General features: G+C 41.1%; 1 long non-coding RNA gene and 1 pseudogene across 4 annotated transcripts in view; both read right to left on the bottom strand.

Annotated features, from left to right (window-relative positions):
- Positions 1-6,360, bottom strand: part of LOC129534306 (uncharacterized) — a 28,820-nt gene extending 22,460 nt beyond the window's left edge. For all 4 annotated transcript variants that reach the window (XR_008680853.2, XR_008680852.1, XR_008680854.1 and 1 more), the window contains exon 1: positions 6,215-6,360. This is a non-coding gene — a long non-coding RNA (uncharacterized lncRNA). The remainder of the gene's footprint in view (positions 1-6,214) is intronic.
- A 2,216-nt stretch (positions 6,361-8,576) lies between these two features.
- LOC101139557 (26S proteasome regulatory subunit 4-like) lies at positions 8,577-10,009 on the bottom strand (annotated as a pseudogene).
- Positions 10,010-20,895: the final 10,886 nt, after the last annotated feature.

The raw sequence follows: 20,895 nt of genomic DNA, 5'->3' as shown, positions 1-20,895 counted from the left end.
CCAGCCATGGCTGCTGTGGGCTGCTAATCAAAGCCTTAAGTGCTGCCGGTGGGAACGGCGGCCACCTGTGTGGGCCCAGCCCCTGCTGTCTTTCTCACTCTGCTGGCCACTGTCACCCTTTCTACCTTCAGTTGGGGACCTTGGCAACAGCCTTGCCCAGGAAGAAATCCAGGGGGAATTCCTAGTATCTCTGCACCTCATGGGGATGGAAATAACTTTAACATCTGCCAAGGACTTGGGATTATTGCTGGAGTGCAGAATTCTAATTCTCTCATGAACATGTGCTCCTAGCTTGAATTGCAGGGCCCCTGTCAGCCTCTCTACCCAAGAGGTGCTCTTTCCTGCCTGTCCTGGCTTGACATTGGTTTATAGAGGTTGCTTTTCCCTCAGATTGGTGGAAGCTTCTGCTTCTACTTAACTGTTACATATTTTTTCTTTTTCTTTCATTTTTGTTTCTTTGAGACGGTCTTGCTCTGTCGCCCGGGCTGGAGTGCAGTGGCGTGGTTATGGCTCACTGCAGCCTCGACCTTCTGGGCTCAAGCGATCCTCCCATCTCAGCCTCCCAAATTCCTGGATCTACAGGTGCATACCACCACACCGCACTAATTTTTGTATTTTTTGTAGAGACTGGGTCTTGCCATGCTGGCCAGCCTGGTTTCAAACTCCGGGCCTCAAGTGATCTGCCCACCCCAGCCTTCCAAAATGTTGGGATTACAGGCATGAGCCACTGTGCCCAGCCTGCTTTTCTCTTTTATACTCGCTTGGTGGTCTGCCCTCCTGTAGCCTCAGCTGAAGCCTCTTCCTGGCCAATTTAGAGCCATAGTGCCTCTGTTTAACCCAGAAGACAAACTCAGCCTTTGGTGTGTATGTCAGCAATAAGTCCAGAAATGTCCCCCACCCCCTCCCTCACAAGGAATGACTCTTCAGGGAAGGACTTTCAGAAAAAAACCCAGCATCTGAATTGCCCTGAGGGCTGTGGTTCTGTGCTGTTCTCTGGGCTCTGCCACCAAATACAGCAGCTGAGTGACCTATCACTGAGAAAGACACAGTTCATAAGACTAAGAGAGAAAGATGAGGGTAAAGGGCCTTCTGTCGCTCCTGAGGGGGAATCAGAGGAGAGAATGAGGAAAACAGATGGCTGTGAATAAGCAACCAGAGAAGAGCCTTGAGGTTGCTAGATTCGGGTCAAGGTGTACGACTTCCCGTAAGTCACTGAACCTTCTTGTTTCTTCCTGTACTCTGGCAGGAGAGGGTTAGGTTAAAGGGCCTGTTCTGGAAAAAGCATTCCATTAGCAAACCATGTCTCCACAGCGTTAGAGGCCAGGGTTGTGGCCACAGAATCTTAAACATGGTCCCTGTTCTCAGGGTATTTGTGATCTTAGAGAGACAAGTGCACGGACTGGTGGGGATAAGTCCATTGTGTTGGATTTTGTGCCGACTCGAAGGTCTTATTTCTTTTACAGTATATATTTGAAGTGTGCAGCATGGCATTTTGCAGTACATATCCATAGTGAAATGAATGCTACAGTCAAGCAAATTAACATATCCATCTCCTGACAGTTACCTTTGTGTGTGTGTGTGTGGTGAGAACACCTGAAATCTACACTCCGCCAATTTCCAGCATTCAATACAGTGTTATTAGCTATGGTCATCATGCTTATTTCAACCACAGGGATTTAGAAAGGGATGATAGTAGTGGTCTGGGAAGCTTTGAGGAGGAGGGAATAGCTTGGAAGGATGGTTAGAATGTGAGTAGGGGAGGGGAGAAGGGAAACATCCAGGTGCAAGGAGCAGAGAATAAAGACGGGAGCACAGCATGCCTGTGGGACCTGGAGGAGCCTTGGAGCAGAGGCACCTGTTGGAAGAAGTAGCTGAATAGATTGGATGGGCCTGTGAAACGAGGCCCTAAAAGCCACTGGGTTCCTCTCTCCCTCCCTCCCTGTTTTAGAGGTTTAGAGATAAAACTGGTCAAATTAAAAGGGACCAAAAAAGCAGTGGTTCTCAATCCTGGTGGCACATGAGAAAATTAAGGATGCTGGACTCATTCTCCAGAAATTCTCATGTAATTGGTCTGGAAAGGGGATCTAAATGTAGTTTCCTTCCTTCCTTCTTCCTTCCCTCCCTCCCTTCCTCCCTTCCTCCTTTCTTTCATTTTATTCTTCTTTCGATCCTTCCTCTTTCTCTTTCTGCAGAGCAGCAATCAAAATGGAAAAGAAATGAACATGAAGAGATTTGTTTTGTTTTGTTTTTTGAGAGGGAATTTCACTCTTGTTGCCCAAGCTAGAGTGCAATGGCATGATCTCGGCTCACTGCAACCTCCACCTCCCAGGTTCAAGCGATTCCTGCTTCGGCCTCCTGAGTAGCTGGGATTACAGGTGCATGCCACCATGCCCAGCTAATCTTTTGTATTTTTGGCAGAGACAGGGTTTCACTATGTTGGCCAGGCTGGTCTTGAACTCCTGAACACAGACAATCTGCCCGCCTCAGCCTCCCAAAGTGCTGAGATTACAGGCATGAGCCACCGTGCCTGGCCAAAAAGATGTTTTAAGGGGAAAAAATGCTAGCTATCTTGAATAATGAAACATAGCTGAATTAAAGAAGAGATTCTATTCATTTCTTTAAAATATTGGTTGAGCACTTACCATATGCCTCACACTGAATCAAGCTAAGGAAAATCAGAGGTTAAGACCTTTGTCCTGTCTTCAAGGAGTTTATATGTAATAGGTGACAAAGAAAATAACCACAATATGAGAAGAATATGAAAGCTGGCTTAAGGGTAATTTTTTAAAAAGGTGTAAAGATATACAGGATGGAGAGACAGAGGTTCCCTCTTGAGGAGAGAGTGAAGGACACTCTACAGAGGTACCACTTAGCTGCAGTTTGAAGCCTGGGGAGGTTTTTGGCAGGGGAGGTGGGAGAAGGGACCCTCACATGACAGTCATCACTAGGTGTAAGAGAAGCCATAAAAATGACTGGGGGCGGCTGGGTGCAGTGGCTCACGCCTGTAATCCCAGCATTTTGGGAAGCCGAGGCAGGCGGATCACAAGGTCAGAAGTTCAAGACCAGCTTGACCAACATGATGAAACCCCATCTCTACTAAAAATACAAAAATTAGCCGGGCATGGGGTGGTGAGTGCCTTTAATCCCAGCTACTTGGCAGGCTGAGGCAGGAGAATTGCTTGAACTCAGGAGGCGGAGGTTGCAGTGAGCCGAGATCAGGCCACTGCACTCCAGCCTGGGCAATAGAGTAAGACCCTGTCTCAAACAAACAAGCAAAATGACTGGGTGCAATGAATAGCAGAATTAGTGCATAGTGATAAACAGCCTTATCCCTAAGAAGCATGAGGTGTATGGAAGGGTTGGTGGAGGTGGATTAGTGCCAGAAAAGGTTAGAAAGGTGAGTTTATTTTTAAAACTGTTAACTAAAAAAAAGTTAACAATATTTTATTCTTTTTTTTTTTTTTTTTTTAAGACAGGGTCCTACTCTGTCACCCAGGCTGGAGTGCAGTGACATGATCTTGGCTCACTGCAACCTCTGCCTCCTGGGTTCAAGTGATTCTTCCTGTCTCAGCCTCCCAAGCAGCTGAGACTACAGGCACATGCCAATTTTTGTATTTTTAATAGAGATGGGGTTTTGCCATGTTGGCCGGGCTGGTCTTGAACTCCTGACCTCAGGTGATCCACCCATCTTGGCCTCCCAAAGTTCTGGGATTACAGGTGTGAGCCACCGTGCCCAGCCTATTTCTTGACCTTAGTGGTGGTTATATGGATGTCTGTAAGTATTGCTTTAAATGTGCATATAAGATTTATAAACTTTATTCATGTAAATTATATTTCACAGTTTAAAAATGTTTAAGGAACAGTATAAAATGAAAATAATCATCATAAACATATAACACCTACCAATACAATCTTGAACTATATCAGATACATAGAAAAAATTCAAAAATTAACAGTTGCAGTTGGAAATGTTTATTCATGGATATGAATGGGCAAAAATACAATTAAAAATATATGGCCGGGTGTGGTGGCTCATAGCTCTAATCCTAGTACTTTGGGAGGACAAGGTGGGCAGATCACTTGAGACCAGGAGTTTGAGATCAGCCTGGACAACATGGTGAAAACCCATCTTTACTAACAATACAAAAATTAGTCAGGCATGGTGGCATGGACCTGTAGTCCCAGGTACTTGGGAGGCTGAGGCATGAGAATTGCTTGAACCCTGGAGGTGGAGGTTGCAGTAAGTCAAGATCATGCCTGGGTGACAGAGCAAGATTCTGTCTCATATATATATATGTGTGTGTGTGTGTGTGTGTGTGTGTGTGTGTACACAACACAAACAGAAAACATTCTTTTGATTATACCTAAAACATTTGCAATAATAGATCACATATTAGGCCATAAAGGAAGTTTCAGTAAGTTCCAAAGAATCAATCCCATTCTGACAATGTTTTCCAACTACAGTGCCATCACAGAATTGATATTTTTAAAAAGATGGCTAAAATAAAGTCCTGCTTATTCAGAAACTAAATAGCACACTATTAAATAACATTTGGACTAAAAAAAATAGAACTGAATAAAATACTACATGATTGAATTTGTACACATCTAAAGCAATACTTAAAGGCAAATTTATAGTCTTAAATACATTAATGAACAAAAAAGTTAAAAACAAATGAGGTTTCCTAATAAGATATTATCTCACACCCACTAGGATGGCAACTATAAGAAAATCAGAAAATAACAAGTGTTTTGAGGATCAGCTTAACTTTTAAATTAGGTACTATCTGCATATGATAAAATGCACACATTTTAGAAGTCTGATTTTTTAAGGTCTTCAATGCCCAGGTAAAGGATTTGGATGGCTGGAGGTCATACAATACAGTAAACAGTTTAACAGACAGCTGGGGGCTGTGGCTCACGCCTGTAATCCCAGCACTTTGGGAGGCCGAGGAGGGCGGATCACGATGTCAAGAGATCAAGACCATCCTGGCCAACATGGTGAAACCCAGTCTCTATTAAAAATACAAAAAATTAGTGTGGTGGCGCATGCCTGTAGTCCCAGCTACTTGGGAGGCTGAGGCAGGAGAATCGCTTGAACCCAGGAGACAGAGGTTGCAGTGGGCCAAGACTGTACGCCAGTGCACTCCAGCCTGGCGGCAGAGTGAGACTCTGTCTCAAACAAAAAACAAAAAACAGACTTGGCATTGAATTACAGTTTAGTCATTTGCTCACTATGTAATCTTGGACAAATGACTTGAGCCTCAGGGCCTTATTTCCTCATCTCCAATGGTGACAGGAATACACCCCTGGGGAATGTAGAAAAGGATCAAACAAAGTATTGTGTGCAATGTATACCTCTTGGATATTTGACTCCATGGAATGCATCTTTCCCTTAAAAAAAGCTGATTGAGGCCCTTATTGTAGAAAACACCTGGCAGTTGGTGCCTCTGTTTTATCTTCCAACTCTGGTCTCCATCCTGAACACTGTAACCAAGTTAGTCTCTGTTCAGCATTGCTTTCACCATTCTGTTCCCTCCACAAAAGCTTTTGGCAAGTCCCCACTGGCCTGAGGTGAAAATCTGAATGCCTTACATTAGAGTTCAAGGCCTTCTGAAGTCTGTCCTCAATCTGCTTTGCCACTGTCTGCTCCTCTATATTTGTAGTTTTATTTTATTTATTTTATGACAGTGTCTCACTGTCACCCAGGCTGGAGTGCAGTGGTGCCATCTCGACTCACTGCAGCCTCTGCCTCCAGGATTCAAGTGATTCTTATGCCTCAGCCTCCAGAGTAACTGGAATTACAGGCGCACACCACCACACCTGGCTAATTTTTGTAATTTTTTTAGTAGAGACGGGGTTTTACCATGTTGGCCATGCTGGTCTCGAACTCCTGACCTCAGCCCGCCTTGGCCTCCCAAAGTGCTGGGATTACAGGCCTGAGCCACCATACCCGGCCTAATTGTAGTTTTAAAACTCTTAAATTCTCTATAAATTCTGATGTGGCAAAAAACAAACAAATGAAACGAAAAAAAAAACACCCAAACTCTTAAAGTTACAGAACCCAGAGCTCTTTGTTCAAATGGAATCTCTTGTTCAAAAACATTGTAGCTCCATCCATCAGGCAGATGAGAGTGAAGCTTTTGGTTGAAGCCGGGATGAGGGTCCCAGATTGACTTCCTCTCCCCTCCCATTTCCTCCTTTCCATTCCTACCTGCTTAGTTCCCTGAGATGAGTCTCTTCAGGATATTGTTTGAAACCCATTGCCTTCCGGGAATGTCCTTAGAAATAGGTCCTCTCTCCTCAAGGAACAAAGGGCTCACTGAACTCCATGTGTGTTACCCTCCACTGGGCCTCTCGCCTGACCCTCCTCTGGTGGTTTGCTCATCAGTCAGGGACCCCGCCTCATAAAAGGCCCCCTCTGTGATGTAATGTTAACATGCTTAGCTACGCCTCTGGCATGAGTACAACAGCAATTTTAATCATATGCCTTTTTGTAGCAGCCTTTAAGCAGCCAAGGGTATCGCAACAAATCACAGCCCCGTGAAAACAGTTTTAACGGGGGACTGTCTGATGTGGTACAAGCATTCCCTTGGTCTGATTTCACCTAGAAAATGTTGTGTCAAGAGCAGTGGTTTTCAAACCTGCAGATGGGGCCTTGGAACTTGTGTTTGCAGATAATCCCCTGAGTTCAGAATCAGTAGTGTGGGCACTAGAAAACAGCTAAGGAGAATGGAAATTTCTAGTTGAGTGCAGGGGTGCAGGGAGGATGGTACACTCAGAGATGAGAATATGTGCTGTACTTCGTGTGGATATTTTCTGACATGAAGGAACAGAAGAGTGGAAAGTGCAAAAGAAGTAGGTTTTCAGGGGGTTGTCTTGCTTTCGGTTTTGAGCAGATGGAGTTTAAAACAGCCATGGGCCAATGAAGTGCAGATTTCCAGCAGGTAGTTGGAAATTTGAGTCTGGGACTCAAGAGTGAAGTGAGGGGTGAGCTGATAAAACAGAATCATCTGTATGAAGGAGAGAGTTGAAGGTGTAAAATGAGTGAGTTTTTTAAGGAAGAGAGGAGAGCCTTGTGAAATGCCTATGTTTAGTTTCCAGAGGAAGAGAGTAGAGTGAGTAAAGGAGGTGGGAGATGTGGCCAGAAAGGAACAACAGAAGTTCACCTGCCAACTCGCAGGGAGGGAAGAGCTTCTAGGAGGAGGAGGTGGGTGGGTGGCCAATGGGGTGTGATATGGTTAGGCTTTGTGTCCCTATCCAAATCTCATTTTTTCTTTTTTCTTTTTTTTGAGATGGAGTCTCGTGCTGTTGCCTAAGCTGGAGTGCACTGGTGCGATCTCTGCTCACTGCAACCTCCGCCTGCCAGGTTCAAGAGATTCTCTTGCCTCAGCCTCCAAAGTAGCTAGGATTACAGGCACCTGCCACCACACCCAGCTAATTTTTGTATTTTCTGTACAGATGGGGTTTTGCCATGTTGGCCAGGCTGGTCTTGAACTCCTGACCTCAGGTGATCCACCCACCTCGGCGTCCCAAAGTGCTGGGATTGCAGGCGTGAGCCACTGTGCCCGGCCAAATCTCATTTTGAATTGTAATCCTCAGATGTCAAGGGAGAAAAGTAATTGAATGATGGGAGTAGTTTCCCCCATGCTGTTCTCATGATAATGAGTGAATTCTCACGAGATCTGATGGTTTTATAATGGTAGTTTTTCTCGTGCTCTCACACAGTCTCTCTCGCCTGCCACCATGTAAGATGAGGCTGCTCCCCCTTCTGCCATGACTGTAAGTTTCCTTCCCAAGGAAGTTGGCTTCCCAAGACATGTGGAATTTAAGCCTCTTTTCTTTATAAATTATCCAGTCTTGGGCAATTCTTTATAGCAGTGTGAAAACGGACTAATACAGGGTGAATGTTATTAACTACAGTTCCTGGGAAGGATAAAAGGTGAGAAGTAGTCAGGACTTTAGAATTCAAGTCACCTTGCAGTATGTATGATGTGGATAGGTGGTTTTCATGGGCCTGAGAGCTGAGTGGGAAGTGAGAAGTCTCCTTTCCCTTTCTGGGACTTCATGGAGATCATTTCAATCTGATAAGTCTCCTGACCACCTTCTTAACTCTTGCTTTGTACAGAAAATATTATTTTTAAGAAGTCTGGCTGGTGTGGTGGCTTACACCTGTAATCCCAGCACTTTGGGAGGCTGAAGCAGGTGGATCACTTGAGGTTAGGAGTCTGAGACCAGCCTGGCCAACATGGCAAAACCCCATCTCTGCTAAAAATACAAAAATTAGCTGGGTGTGGTGGCGCACGTCTGTAATACCAGCTACTCTGGAGGCTGAGGCAGAGAATCGCTTGAACCTGGGAGGCAGAGATTGCAGTGAGCCAAGATTGTGCCACTGTACTCCAGCCTGGGCAACAGAGCGAGATTCTGTGTGTGTGTGTGTGTGTGTGTGTGTGTGTGTGTGTGAAAGAGCACACTTTATTGGGAAGCAGACTGCTGCAGTGACCAACAGATGAAGGCCACCCAATGGGCACTTACACATTGTACTGCAAAAGACACAGGATGTTTTTCTAATAAAAATCACTGGGAACAGGGATTCCTCTGGGCAAATCCCTGAACCTCATCCCTTTCAGGGATTGAGAAATCTCCCAACCATTTTCCTGATGGCAGCTGTGGTTCACTAGAGAGACAGCCCCTCAGGGGTGCCTTCCTGTTTCTTATAAAGAACATTTTCTTTAGATTTTTTGAAGTCTTCATTTGTTACTTTCATTCTACGTTCTCTTAAGGCCATCAGACCAGCTTCTGTACAGATTTGCCTTGATGTCAGCATCAGAGAGGTCATCTTTAGCCACGATCAAGTCATCCAGGGTTACATCATCTGCCAGCATCATCCTGCTTGTGTGAATCTGAAAGATGCACTTCTTAGTCTTTTCATCAGGCAGGGGGAACTTGATCTTCCTGCCAGTGCAGCCTGGTCTGATAAGTGCTGGATCCAAAGTTTCTATTCGGTTTGTGGCCATGATATCTTTCACATCTCCCCTAGAATCAAATCCATCCAACTGGTTCAACAGTTCCAACATTGTTCGCTGAATTTCTCTCTCACTACCAGAATGTGAGTCATATCTTTTTGTCCCAGTGGCGTCAGTTTCATCAATAAACACGATGGATGGTGCATGTTCTTCAGCAACTTGAAACAGTTCCTGTACGAGTTTGGGCCCATCACCTAGGTACTTCTGAATAAGTTCAGAGCCAACCACTTTCAAGAAAGTGGCTGAGGTTTGGTTTGCTACCGCTTTGGCTAGCAAGGTTTTAACTATGCCAGGTGGACCATAGAGAATGACCCCCTTAGGAGGCTTTATACCCATCTCTTCATAATATTCAGCATGGGTGAGAGGAAGCTCCACAGATTCCTTAATTTCCTGAATTTGATTATCCAACCTCCCAGTATTGGCATAGGTCTCCTGGGGGACCTTTTCCACCTTCATCACTGTGACCAGGGTATCCACGTCATCCATCAGCACCCCTCTCATGGCATGCACCTTGTGGTTGAGCAGGACCGAGCAGCCAGTTTCCAGCAGATCCTTGTCTACAAATGAAAGAATGTTGACGTAGTGTTCTGAGCCCACAGATGTAGACACGATGGCATGACTGTCATCGATCTCTTCCAAGGTTCCTGCTGACATCGGGGTCCCCTCAGATCATCCACCTTTGATCTTTCCTCCTCTTGCTTTTCTTCTAATGGTTCCATTTGTTCCCGATTCCTTTTGAATTCTTCCTCCATGAGAAGATAGTCTTTAATTCTCTCTAACTTCAGTAATTTTAACGGGCACTGAGTGTGAGGTGTCACCAGTGGCAGTTTGCTGGCAACATCTGATCCTTTTGTTTTCTTCTTTTTCCCCACTCCAGTTGGTGCAGGAGGTTCATATTTCTTTTTATTGTCCTTGTCATCCTTCTTGCCACCTCCAGGACCGTGACCACCACTCTGACTTTGACCCATCTTGCCTTGGCCACTTGAGCTTGAGACTTTAAAAAAAAAAAAATCCAATTAACAAAGACTGATTAAGCCCAGAATCACTGATTATTATGATTCTTAAAGTTGAGGCCCTTCAAAGGTGAGGTTTAACTTCTTTGGTGTGGAAGAAATTTTGCATTGAAGAAGAGATTCTTCAACCTTTTAAACCCCTGCAAGTAATTGAGTTTCAGAACCTGTCATTGCTAAATCCCTGTGAGGGCTTTGATTCTGAACCGTTTAAAAGCTATCTTCAGAGGGCCATCTTTTTTGGTGTATTCTTGCTAGCGAGAGAGGGACAGTCTCCAGGAAGCTCAGAATCTCTCAGTTGTCCAAACAACCTAGCAAAGCTTCCGACAATGGATTCAGAGTGAGGTGGTTCTGTCACAGGAATGTGAGATAGGTCTGTTTTCAGTGTCATTTTCTAACTATTGATAACTTGATCTTTTTTCTTGCTTGCTTTTTTTTTTTTTTGAGACGGAGTCTCTCTGAGAGATAAAATTATCTCTGAAAGAGAGGGAAATAGAGACTGCTTCAAAATAACATACTAATATTTTTACTAGCAATAGAACTGCTAAATGAAATTTAAGATTGCTCTGCAGAAGTATGCCACCAAGCATGCATAAAGTACTAACTTCAAAGTCTCTAGAAGGAGCTCTTTCCTTTGGATGGTTATTTACAATATTACTAGTTTTATTTACTTTAGTTTGTTTTCAATTCCAGGATTTGCTTCATTTTGTTTTCAATAGGGTTTAAGTTTATTATTTGAGTATGTAAAAATCTTTGCATGGTTTAAAAATTAAAACTATATGAAAACATATACTTAGAGAAGCTTGTCTCTAATCTTTTCGATTCTGCCCCTCTCCCGTAAGTAATCATTTTTTTGCTTGTTTGTTTTTATCTTTTATTACAAAAAACTGCTCCTTGCAGAGCAGGGCTAACTCGTAGGTCATGTGTCCAGAGTTGACTAGGTAGTCATTTTTATTGGTTTCTAAGTTATTCTTTTAATATTTTTTTAACAAATAAAGGCCACTTATATGTGTATATTACTGTTATACTATTATTTAATAGCACTATATTATATATTTTTTCTTTTTTAAAATAAAAGACTGTTAATCTCATTATTATTCACCATGAATTTTTCACTGAACACACACTGAGGATCACACCATATCAATGGATAGAATTTTTTCATATACTTTACGACTGTACCCTACTTCACTATGTTGAATGTACCATTGTTCCAAATTTATAAATATTTATGTTATTTCCAATCTCTTGTTATTTCAAATAATGTTGCAATAATAATCTCATACTTTATAGTCATTTCATTTATGTGTGGGTATGTCTTTAGGACAGAATTGAAATTGTGTGGTCAGTTGTATTAACATTTTCATTTTTTTCTTGCCTTCTCATTCTTTATTTTTCTTTAACATTTAAAATTATCAAATAACTTATATATACAGAAGAGTATATGATATACATGCAAACTTGACTGAATACCAGCCCACATTCACAGCTTTGGAATAACACACTACCAGTATCCTTGAAGCCTCCTGTATAACCCTTTCTGATAACACCCCTGCCTCTTCCTACCAGAAGTAGTGATTTTCCTGAACTCTGTGTCAACTGCTTCCTGTATTTTCTTTACATTTATTTATATATACTAATGTATCTCCAAATATATATATACCTATGTACCTCCAAATGTGTATATATATACACATTTATATATATATATACACACATATATATATATATGGTACATATATACGTGTATGTCTCCAAATAATATTGTTTAGTTTTAAACTTATATAAATAAAATCATACTGTGTATAGCCTGTCGTGAGTTATTTTCATTCAACATTATTTTTGCAGTGTATCCACACTGATATGTAAAACTATAAGTTATTCATTTTCATATCTGTGTAGTATTCTGATTATATCATCACTTACTTATCCATGCTACTCTTGATAGATATTGGGTTGTCTCCAGTTTTTCATTACAAACAGTGCTGCAATAAGTATCCTTGTATGTATTTGTGGTTTACATATCCAACAGTTTCTTTTTTTAATTATACTAAGTTTTAGGGTACATGTGCACAACGTGCAGGTTAGTTACATATGTATATATGTGCCATGTTGGTGTGCTGCACCCATTAACTCGTCATTTAACATTAGGTATATCTCCTAATGCTATCCCTCCCACCTGCCCCCACCCCACAACAGGCCCCGGTGTGTGATGTTCCCCTTCCTGTGTCCCTGTGTTCTCATTGTTCAATTCCCACCTATGAGTGAGAACATACGGTGTTTGGTTTTTTGTCCTTGCGATAGTTTGCTGAGAATGATGGTTTCCAGCTTCATCCATGTCCCTACAAAGGACATGAACTCATCATTTTTTATGGCTGCATAGTATTCCATGGTGTATATGTGCCACATTTTCTTAATCCAGTCTATCATTGTTGGACATTTGGGTTGGTTCCAAGTCTTTGCTATTGTGAGTAGTGCCACAATAAACATACGTGTGCATGTGTCTTTATAGCAGCATGATTTATAATCTTTTGGGTATATACCCAGTAATGGGATGGCTGGGTCAAATGGTATTTCTAGTTCTAGATCCTTGAGGAATCATAAGAGTTTCTTTAGGGTCTATACCTAGGAAAACAATTGTTGGGCTGCTTAGTATGTACAAATACAACTTTGCTGATGTATTGATTCAGGTAGAGAACACACAGCAGAATGCACCCTCATTCATTAAAGCAGAAAGGGATTTATGATAGATGATTGATTATTTACAGAATTGTTGGGAGGGTTAAAGAAATAGACTCAACACTGAACTTCTAGTGATAATTCCCAAGGCCACACCAAAGCCACACTGAGCCATCAAGAAAGCTGCCACTTTTCCCGTCAATGGGAAGCTATGTTTTGAATTGGAAAGCTGCCAATACAATCTGACTCCAAAGCCACAGTGCCTTGGGCACAATTAGGGGACACTTCAGCTAAATCAAGAAGCCACTGTCAGACCTGCTGGCTCCAGAACCAAACACAGCTCTGAAATCACCTTCTAAAATTGGGAAGCCACCATTTTAATCCCTGCCAGTAAAACAAATACTGTCAGCCTTGCCTCTCTCTCTTCACTTAACTCAGTTCAGGTCTCACTGAGAGCATTGGATGGGTCAAACTTTAATCGTATATGGAACCCTAGCTATAAGGGTGTCTTGCAAATGGGGTTTTTAGTTTTCTGCCCTTTGAAATATAGGAAGGCACCCTAGGAGAAGGTGGAATAAAAGTTGAGCAAACCAGTTCATAGTATCTGGTGCATGAAGCAATGACAATTTCTAATGTGGTTGAGCCAACTCCTGCCAGGAATGTATGAGAATGTCTGTGGTTCTAAACTTTTGGCAATGCTTGATTTTGTTGGGCTTCTGTTTTTGAAAATCTATTTTATTGTCATTCTGATTTGAAGTTCCCTGATTAATACTGAGGTTGAGTATGTCTTTGTAGATATCTTGGCCGTTCGTATTTCTTTTTCACAGATCTGCCTGTTTAAGCCTTCTGTACGTTTCATTTTTTTTCTTATTCTTTAGCATACTCTACATATTCTGTACAGTGATTTATTGTTGGTTATAATTACGAGTATCTTCTCACATTGAGGCTTATCTATTTACCCTCCTAATGGTGAGTTTACTCAATAGCATTCTTTTTATTAGTCAGTTTTATTAATTTTTTTCTTTATGGTTTGTATTTTTCTTGCTTGATTAAAAATCTTTCCCTACTCACAGATCATTAGAATATTCTTTTGTATTTTCTCTAAGCGTTTTAAAGTTTTGTTTTCCCTGTTTTGGTTCCTGATACACCTGAAATTGATTTTTATGTATGGTATGGGACAGAAATCCATTTTCACTTTTTTTTTTCTATATGGATAGCCCCTCTGATCTGCAATGCTGGATCTATCATATATCATTAAGTGTGGATCAGTTCCTGGGTTCTCTTTTTGTTCTGTTGGTCTGTTTTTCATCCTCATGCTAATAACACACAATCTAATTACTTATAATATGTCATTTCTGGCAGAACACTTTCCCTGTTTCAGCTTTTTGGTCATTGGCCCTTCTTTATACATTTTAGAATGTTTGCCAAGTTCTATGAAATGTCTTGTTGGTATTTTTATTAGAATTACATTGAATCGGCCAGGCACAGTGGCTCACGCCTGTAATCCCAACACTTTGGGAGGCCGAGGCAGGTGAATCCCCTGAGGTCAGGAGTTCGAGACCAGCCTGGCCAGCATGGGGAAACCCTGTCTCTACTAAAAATATGAAAAAAAATTAGCCAGACATGGTGGTGGGCACCTGTAATCCCAGCTACTTGGGAGGCTGAGGCAAGAGAATCGCTTGAACCTGGGAAATGGAGGTTTCAGTAAGCCAAGATCGTGCCATTGCACTCCAGCCTGGGCAACAAGAGTGAAACTCCGTCTCAAAAAAAAAAAAAAAAAAAAAAAAAAAAAGAATTACATGGAATCCATGTGAAAGTTTAGGGGAGAATTGATTGATCTTTAAGACATTTAATCTTCCTATCCATGGAAAAAGTGATGTTGTTCTCTTTATTTAGGCCCTATTGAAGACCTTTCACTAAAGTTTTATAACTTTCTGCCAAAAGGTCTGGTATATCTTTTGCTAGACTTATTTTTTGGTACCTTATTTTGTTGTTGCTACTGTAAATAATATTTTAAAACTCTATTTTCCACCTTTTTTTTGGCTGGTGTTCTGGTGTTTAGAAACACAGTTGATGCACATGTTGATTTTATGCCTAGGAAACTCACTAAACTCTTTTATTACTTCTAATAATGTATATGATATGGGTTGTCTCTGTCCCTATCCAAATCTCATCTTGAATTATAGTTCCTATAGTCCCCGTGTGTCATGGGAGGGAACAGGTAGAGATAACTGAATCACGGGGGTGGTTCCCCCTATCCTGCTCTTGTGATAGTGCATAAGTTCTCATGAGATCAGATGGTTTTATAAGGGGCTTTTCCCTTTGCTCGGCTTTCATTCTTCTTCTCCCTGCTGCCATGTGAAGAAGGACGTGTTGGCTTCCCTTTTCACCATGATTGTAAGTTTCCTGAGGGCTCCCTAGCCATGCTGAACTGTGAGTCAATTAAACCTCTTTATAAATTACCCAGTCTTGGGTATGTCTTTGTTAGCAGCATGAGAATGGACTAATACAGTATAGATAACTGGAAGTTTTCTGTGTAGAATATAATACCTGCATATAATGACAGATATTTTTTGAATCTGTATTATTTTCCTTATCTTTGCTTGTATTCTTATTTTTGCACAGGTTAGAATTCCAATGCAGCACTGAGTAGAACTGAGGATTATGTAACATCTTATTATGCCTGATTTTTAAAAGTACGTGTTAATATTTCACAATTGAAAAAACCTTTTTTTGCTCATTAGTTTGAAGATATACTTATCATGTTAAGAACATTCCTTTTTGTTTCTAGTGTGTAAGTGATTTTATTTTTTTACTTTTTGTCTCATGAATGTTGTTTTGAATTTTATCACACACTTTCTCATCTCAAGTAAGATCACAACATAGGCCAGGCGCGGTGGCTCACACCTATAATCCCAGCACTTTGGGAGGCCAAGGTGGGCAGACCACGAGGTCAGGAGATTGAGACCATCCTGGCTAACACAGTGAAACCCCGTCTCTACTAAAAATACTAAAAATTAGCCGGTCGTGGTGGTGGGCGCCTGTAGTCCCAGCTACTTGGGAGGCTGAGGCAGGAGAATGGTGTGAACCCAGGAGACGGAGGTTGCAGTGAGCCAAGATTGCACCACTGTACTCCAGCCTGGGCAACAGAACGAGACTCCATCTCAAAAAAAAAAAAAAAATCACAACATAATTTTTCTCCAACGAATAAGCTAAATTACATTAATTTATGTTCTAATGATCTAACTTTTCATTGCTGGAATAAACCCAACTTGCTCATTTTTTTAAAATTTTAATTGCTGGATTCAGTTTGGTAATATTTTGTTCAGGATTCTTGCATCGATGTTCATGAAGGAGATTGACCTTCAATTTTTCTTTCCAATATTGACCTTGTTTACTTTTTTTTATACTAAGTTTGCAATTGCTCACAAAACGAGTCAGCATAGTGTTCTTTCTTTTTCTATTCTGTAAAGAGTTAGTGTGTGTGGTGAGAACACTTAAGGTCTACCCATTTAGCAAATTTTAAGTATACAAAGCAGTATTGTTAACAGTAGTCACCAGGCTGTATATTAGATCTCCAGAACTTATTCATCTTGCATAACTGAAAATTTGTACTCCTTGACCAGCATCTCCCCATCTCCCCTCCCCTCAGCCACTGGTAACCACCATTCCATTCTGTTTCTTTTCTTTTCTTTCTTTTTTTTTTTTTTGTTTGAAACGGAGTCTCACTCGGTCGCCCAGGCTGGAGTGCAGTGGTGCGATCTCAGCTCACTGCAACCTCCGCCTCCTGGGTTTGAGCGATTCTCCTGCCTCAGCCTCCTGAGTATCTCAGATTACAGGCAAGTGCCACCATGCCCGGCTAATTTTTGTATTTTTAGTGGAGATGGGGTTTCACCATGTTGGTTAGGCTGGTCTTGAACTCCTGACCTCAAGATCTGCCTGCCTTGGCCTCCCAAAGTGCTGGGATTACAGGCATGAGCCACCATACCTGGCCCCCTTTTTAATTTTTTTTTTTTTTTTTTTTTGAGATGGAGTTTTGTTATTGTTGCCCAGGCTGGAGTGCAATGGTGCAATCTCGGCTCACTGCAACCTCCACCTCCTGGGTTCAAGTGATTCTCCTGCCTTAGGCTCCCAAGTAGCTGGGATTACAGGCATGCGTCACTACGTCCAGCTAGTTTTGTATTTTTTTTTTCTTTTTTTTTTTAGTAGAGACAGGGTTTCTCTATGTTGGTCAGGCTGGTCTTGAACTCCCCACCTCAGGTGATTAGCCCACCTCAGCGTCCCAAAGTGCTGGGATTACAGGTGTGAGCCACTGAGCCCGGCCTCCCTTTTTAATTTTTTAAAGCAACCTCCATACTGTTTTCCATAATGGCTTTATCAATTTACCTTCCCACCTAAATGTACCAGGGTTCCCTTTCTCTGCATCTTCACCAACACTTCTTATTGCTTGTCTTTTTAATAATGTCCTAACAGAATTGAAGTGATATCTTATTGCAGTTTTGATTTGCATTTCCCTGATGATTAGTGATGTCAAGCACCTTTTCATATACCTGTTGCTTATTTGTATGTCTTTGGATTATTGGGCTTTTGAAGATGCTAGAGGCAACCAGGTTAATGGAGAGATCAGTACTTGGGATCAGAGACATGTTTGAGCTCTGATCTTTATTATTTAGTGCTAAGAATTTTTGGGCTGGTAACTTACATATTTGGGACTCAGTTTCCTCCTAAGTTAAATGGATGTAGTAGTACACACTGTCTCCGCCTTTCAGAGTTGTGTACTGTGAGCACCAAATGGAATACTTTACAGTATGTGAAAGTGCAGTATAAATCCTCTAAGAAAGAGAACCACCTCTCCTAAAGCTGACCTTAGGGAAAATATTGTCTTGTGGATTGTTTTCAAAACAGATTCTCTCCGTGGTATTTTAAATCAGAGCAGGGAGCAGAAATGTTCCTGGAGACAACCTCTGCTTATAAGGTTGGGGTCAGGAGCTCTGACAATGTACTTCCAGAAGAGATGATGTTGGCAGTTTGTGAAGTTAAATTCGTAGACTTTCCAGGTAATTTTCCAGGTAGTTTAGAATGTTAGATCTGGATATCTTACAGATCATCTGGTCAATGATGAACTTCAGTCCTTGAAGGTATTTAACTTATATCTAGAGAATTATTATCTTAATTTTAAATTGCACATTAATTTTGCATATATGTTTTAACTTATTAAAAAATACCTTCTCATGGTAATGGTACAGAGATATTTAAAATGGTATGAAAGACATAACTGAAAAGTCTGGGGCCAAGTATAGTGGCTCACACCTGTAATCTCAGCACTTGAGAAGCTGAGGCAAGCAGATCACTTGAGGTCAGGAGTTTGAAACCAGCCTGGCCAACATGGTGAAACCTCGTCTTTACTAAAAATACAAAAATTGGTCAGGTGTGGTGGCTCACGCCTGTAATCCCAGCACTTTGGGAGGCTGAGTGGGGCGGATCATGAGGTCAGGAGATCGAGACCATCCTGGCTAACACGGTGAAACCTCGTCTCTACTAAAAATACCAAAAATTAGCCGGGCGTGGTGGCGGGCGCCTGTAGTCCCAGCTACTCTGGATGCTGAGGCAGGAGAATGGCATGAACCTGGGAGGTGGAGTTTGCAGTGAGCTGAGATCACGCCACTGCACTCCAGCCTGGGAGACAAAGTGAGACTCCATCTCAAAAAAAAAAAAAAAAAGAAAAAAGAAAAATACAAAAATTAGCTGGGCGTGGGCAGATGCCTGTAATCCCAGCTACTTGGGAGACTGAGGCAGCAGAATTGCTTGAACCTGGGAGGCAGAGTTTGCAGTGAGCTGAGATTGTGCCACTGTACTCCAGACTGGGTGACAGAGAGACGCCAAAAAAAAAAAAAAAAAAAGTCCAAGCCTTCCTTTTTCTTCAGCCACCTCAGCCTGTTTTTCTCCTTAGAGATACAAGTTTTTAAACTTCCTCTTTTTGGTTCTTCTGGTAGTTACTGCCGTGCTTGCAATGATGTGATTTTACCTCTGTTCCTTGATTTATAATTTTTTGACAGTATCTATTGTCTCCCCATTACAACAATGATTAATTTATGTTTCTTTCTTTTCCTCCACTTTAGTTTCTGCTTGACACATTTTATTTTTAGTTCCTCTCTTGGCTACCACTGTAGCTTTAAGTAGTATTTTTGCACTTTTACATCCTGACCTATTGGTTAGAATTTCCCTTGAATTTTCACTCTGTAAAATGAGAAAATTGGTTCCCCTGCATTTCCCTTCACTGTTCCAGCTCCATCGTCTCTTGGCTGCTGTCATCATTTCACTGTCTAGGTTTACAACACATATTGTGTTCTATAACCATATGTGTCCTTTATGCTTTGCTTACAGGTTGATTCTAAAAACTGAAAGCCAATATCCATAGTTTATAATAAGATTATATAAATATTTGTTCAATGAAGAACCACGTAATGTGATTATGTAACTAGAGAAGGAAATGAGATCCTATGCTTATAAACCCAGGTACTTAAGAGGTGATTTTTAGGAGACAGGAAGAGGGACAGCATATTTTAACTATTTACCTTTATTATTATTATTTTTTACAGGCTAAATTGAACTCCTGGGCTCAAGCAATCTTCCCATCTCTGCCTCCTGAGTAGCTGGGACTACAGATACATGCCTGGCTTACTTTTATTATTTTATGCATCCATCTTATAACTAAAATTATCCATTTTTAAGTGTTAAAGTTTCTTGCAGGGAATCAATTTTCTTTATGAATACACTTAGTTTAGAGCTTGCTGAATTTTCTAATTTTTCTAGGTTCTAATTTGGATCTAGCTGTTGCACAGCGATCACCCTAGAGTATCTTTTCATGCTCTCCTGGGTTAACACTACTGTGTCTGTCACTTTCTTGCACTCCTTTGTTGTTTTGCTGGGGTGCATACTTGAGTAGTTCTCTCAGAGAAGATCGCTATTTGATAAATATCAGAGTCTTTGCTTATACATTAATATCTAGGTTTTATTTTTATTCTTGATTGATAGCTCAGGAAGCTATAACCTTTTATGTTATTTCTTCAAAACTTAAAGGTAATACTTTATTGTCCTATGGCATTGAAGATTGCTGATTAAAAATCTAATGCCAATATGATTCTGGTTCCTTTGTAGGCAACTTATTCTGTCTGGAAACTTCACATTTGGCATTCTAAAATTTTATGATGATAGCTCTAGGGTTGTGTATGTGTGTGCTTTTTTTTTTTTTTTTTTCCCCGAAGACGGAGTCTCACTCTGTCACCCAGGCTGGAGTGCAGTAGCATGATCTCGGCTCACTGCAACCTTTGCCCCCAGGGATCAAGCGAGTCTCCTGCCTCAGCCTCCTGAGTAGCTGGGATTACAGGTGCCTGCCACTGCACCTGGCTAATTTTTGTATTTTTAGTAGAGACGGGGTTTCACCATCTTGGCCAGGCTAGTCTTGAACTCCTGACCTCGTGATGCACCCACCTTGGCCTCCCAAAGTGCTGGGTTTACAGGCATGAGCCACCATGCCTGGCCATGTGTGTGCATTTTAACTTATCCTTTTCATGACTTAGTGATGCCTGGAGACTCACATCTTTCTTTTGTTCTGGAAAAATTTAATAATTTTCTTCTTGCCTGTTGTCCTCTTTTACTTGAACATATATTAGGTGGATATTAGGATTTTTGAATTGATCTGTTTAAGTCTCAACTTTTTAAGTGATTTTTTTCTAAATCTTTGCATTTTAAATTTATAATCTGAAAGATCAGTGTTTTGCTTCTAGCTCTTTTATTGAATTTTTGATTTTGTCAATTATATTTTAAAAATTCAAGAATTATTTTGTTATCTACTTTTTTTGGTGAGCAGCTTGTATTTCTTTTCTTTTTTAATGAATAAACTATAAAGTCTCTGAGACAGTTTAGAAAGTTTTGAAGCTCTCTTCTATTGTCTGCATTATCTGTTTCCTCTAGGGTCTTTTGTTTTTGTTTATTTTATTCGGTCTCTCTTGGTCTATTTTTTTCTACTAATTAATTACTAATTGATTGGTTATAAATAATATTCATTTAGTTCTAATTCTGAGCCAGACCCTGTGCAAGACAGAGCTTCTACCCTCATGGAGCTTGCATCATAGGGCAGAAGTCACAATTACCATGTATGTAAATGGACACACAGGAAT

This window comes from Gorilla gorilla, chromosome 5 (genome assembly GCF_029281585.2).
Source record: "Gorilla gorilla gorilla isolate KB3781 chromosome 5, NHGRI_mGorGor1-v2.1_pri, whole genome shotgun sequence".
Classification (NCBI taxonomy): domain Eukaryota; kingdom Metazoa; phylum Chordata; class Mammalia; order Primates; family Hominidae; genus Gorilla; species Gorilla gorilla.
Note: the sequence above shows the minus strand (reverse complement) of the source record. Positions and strands in the feature narration are given on the sequence as shown.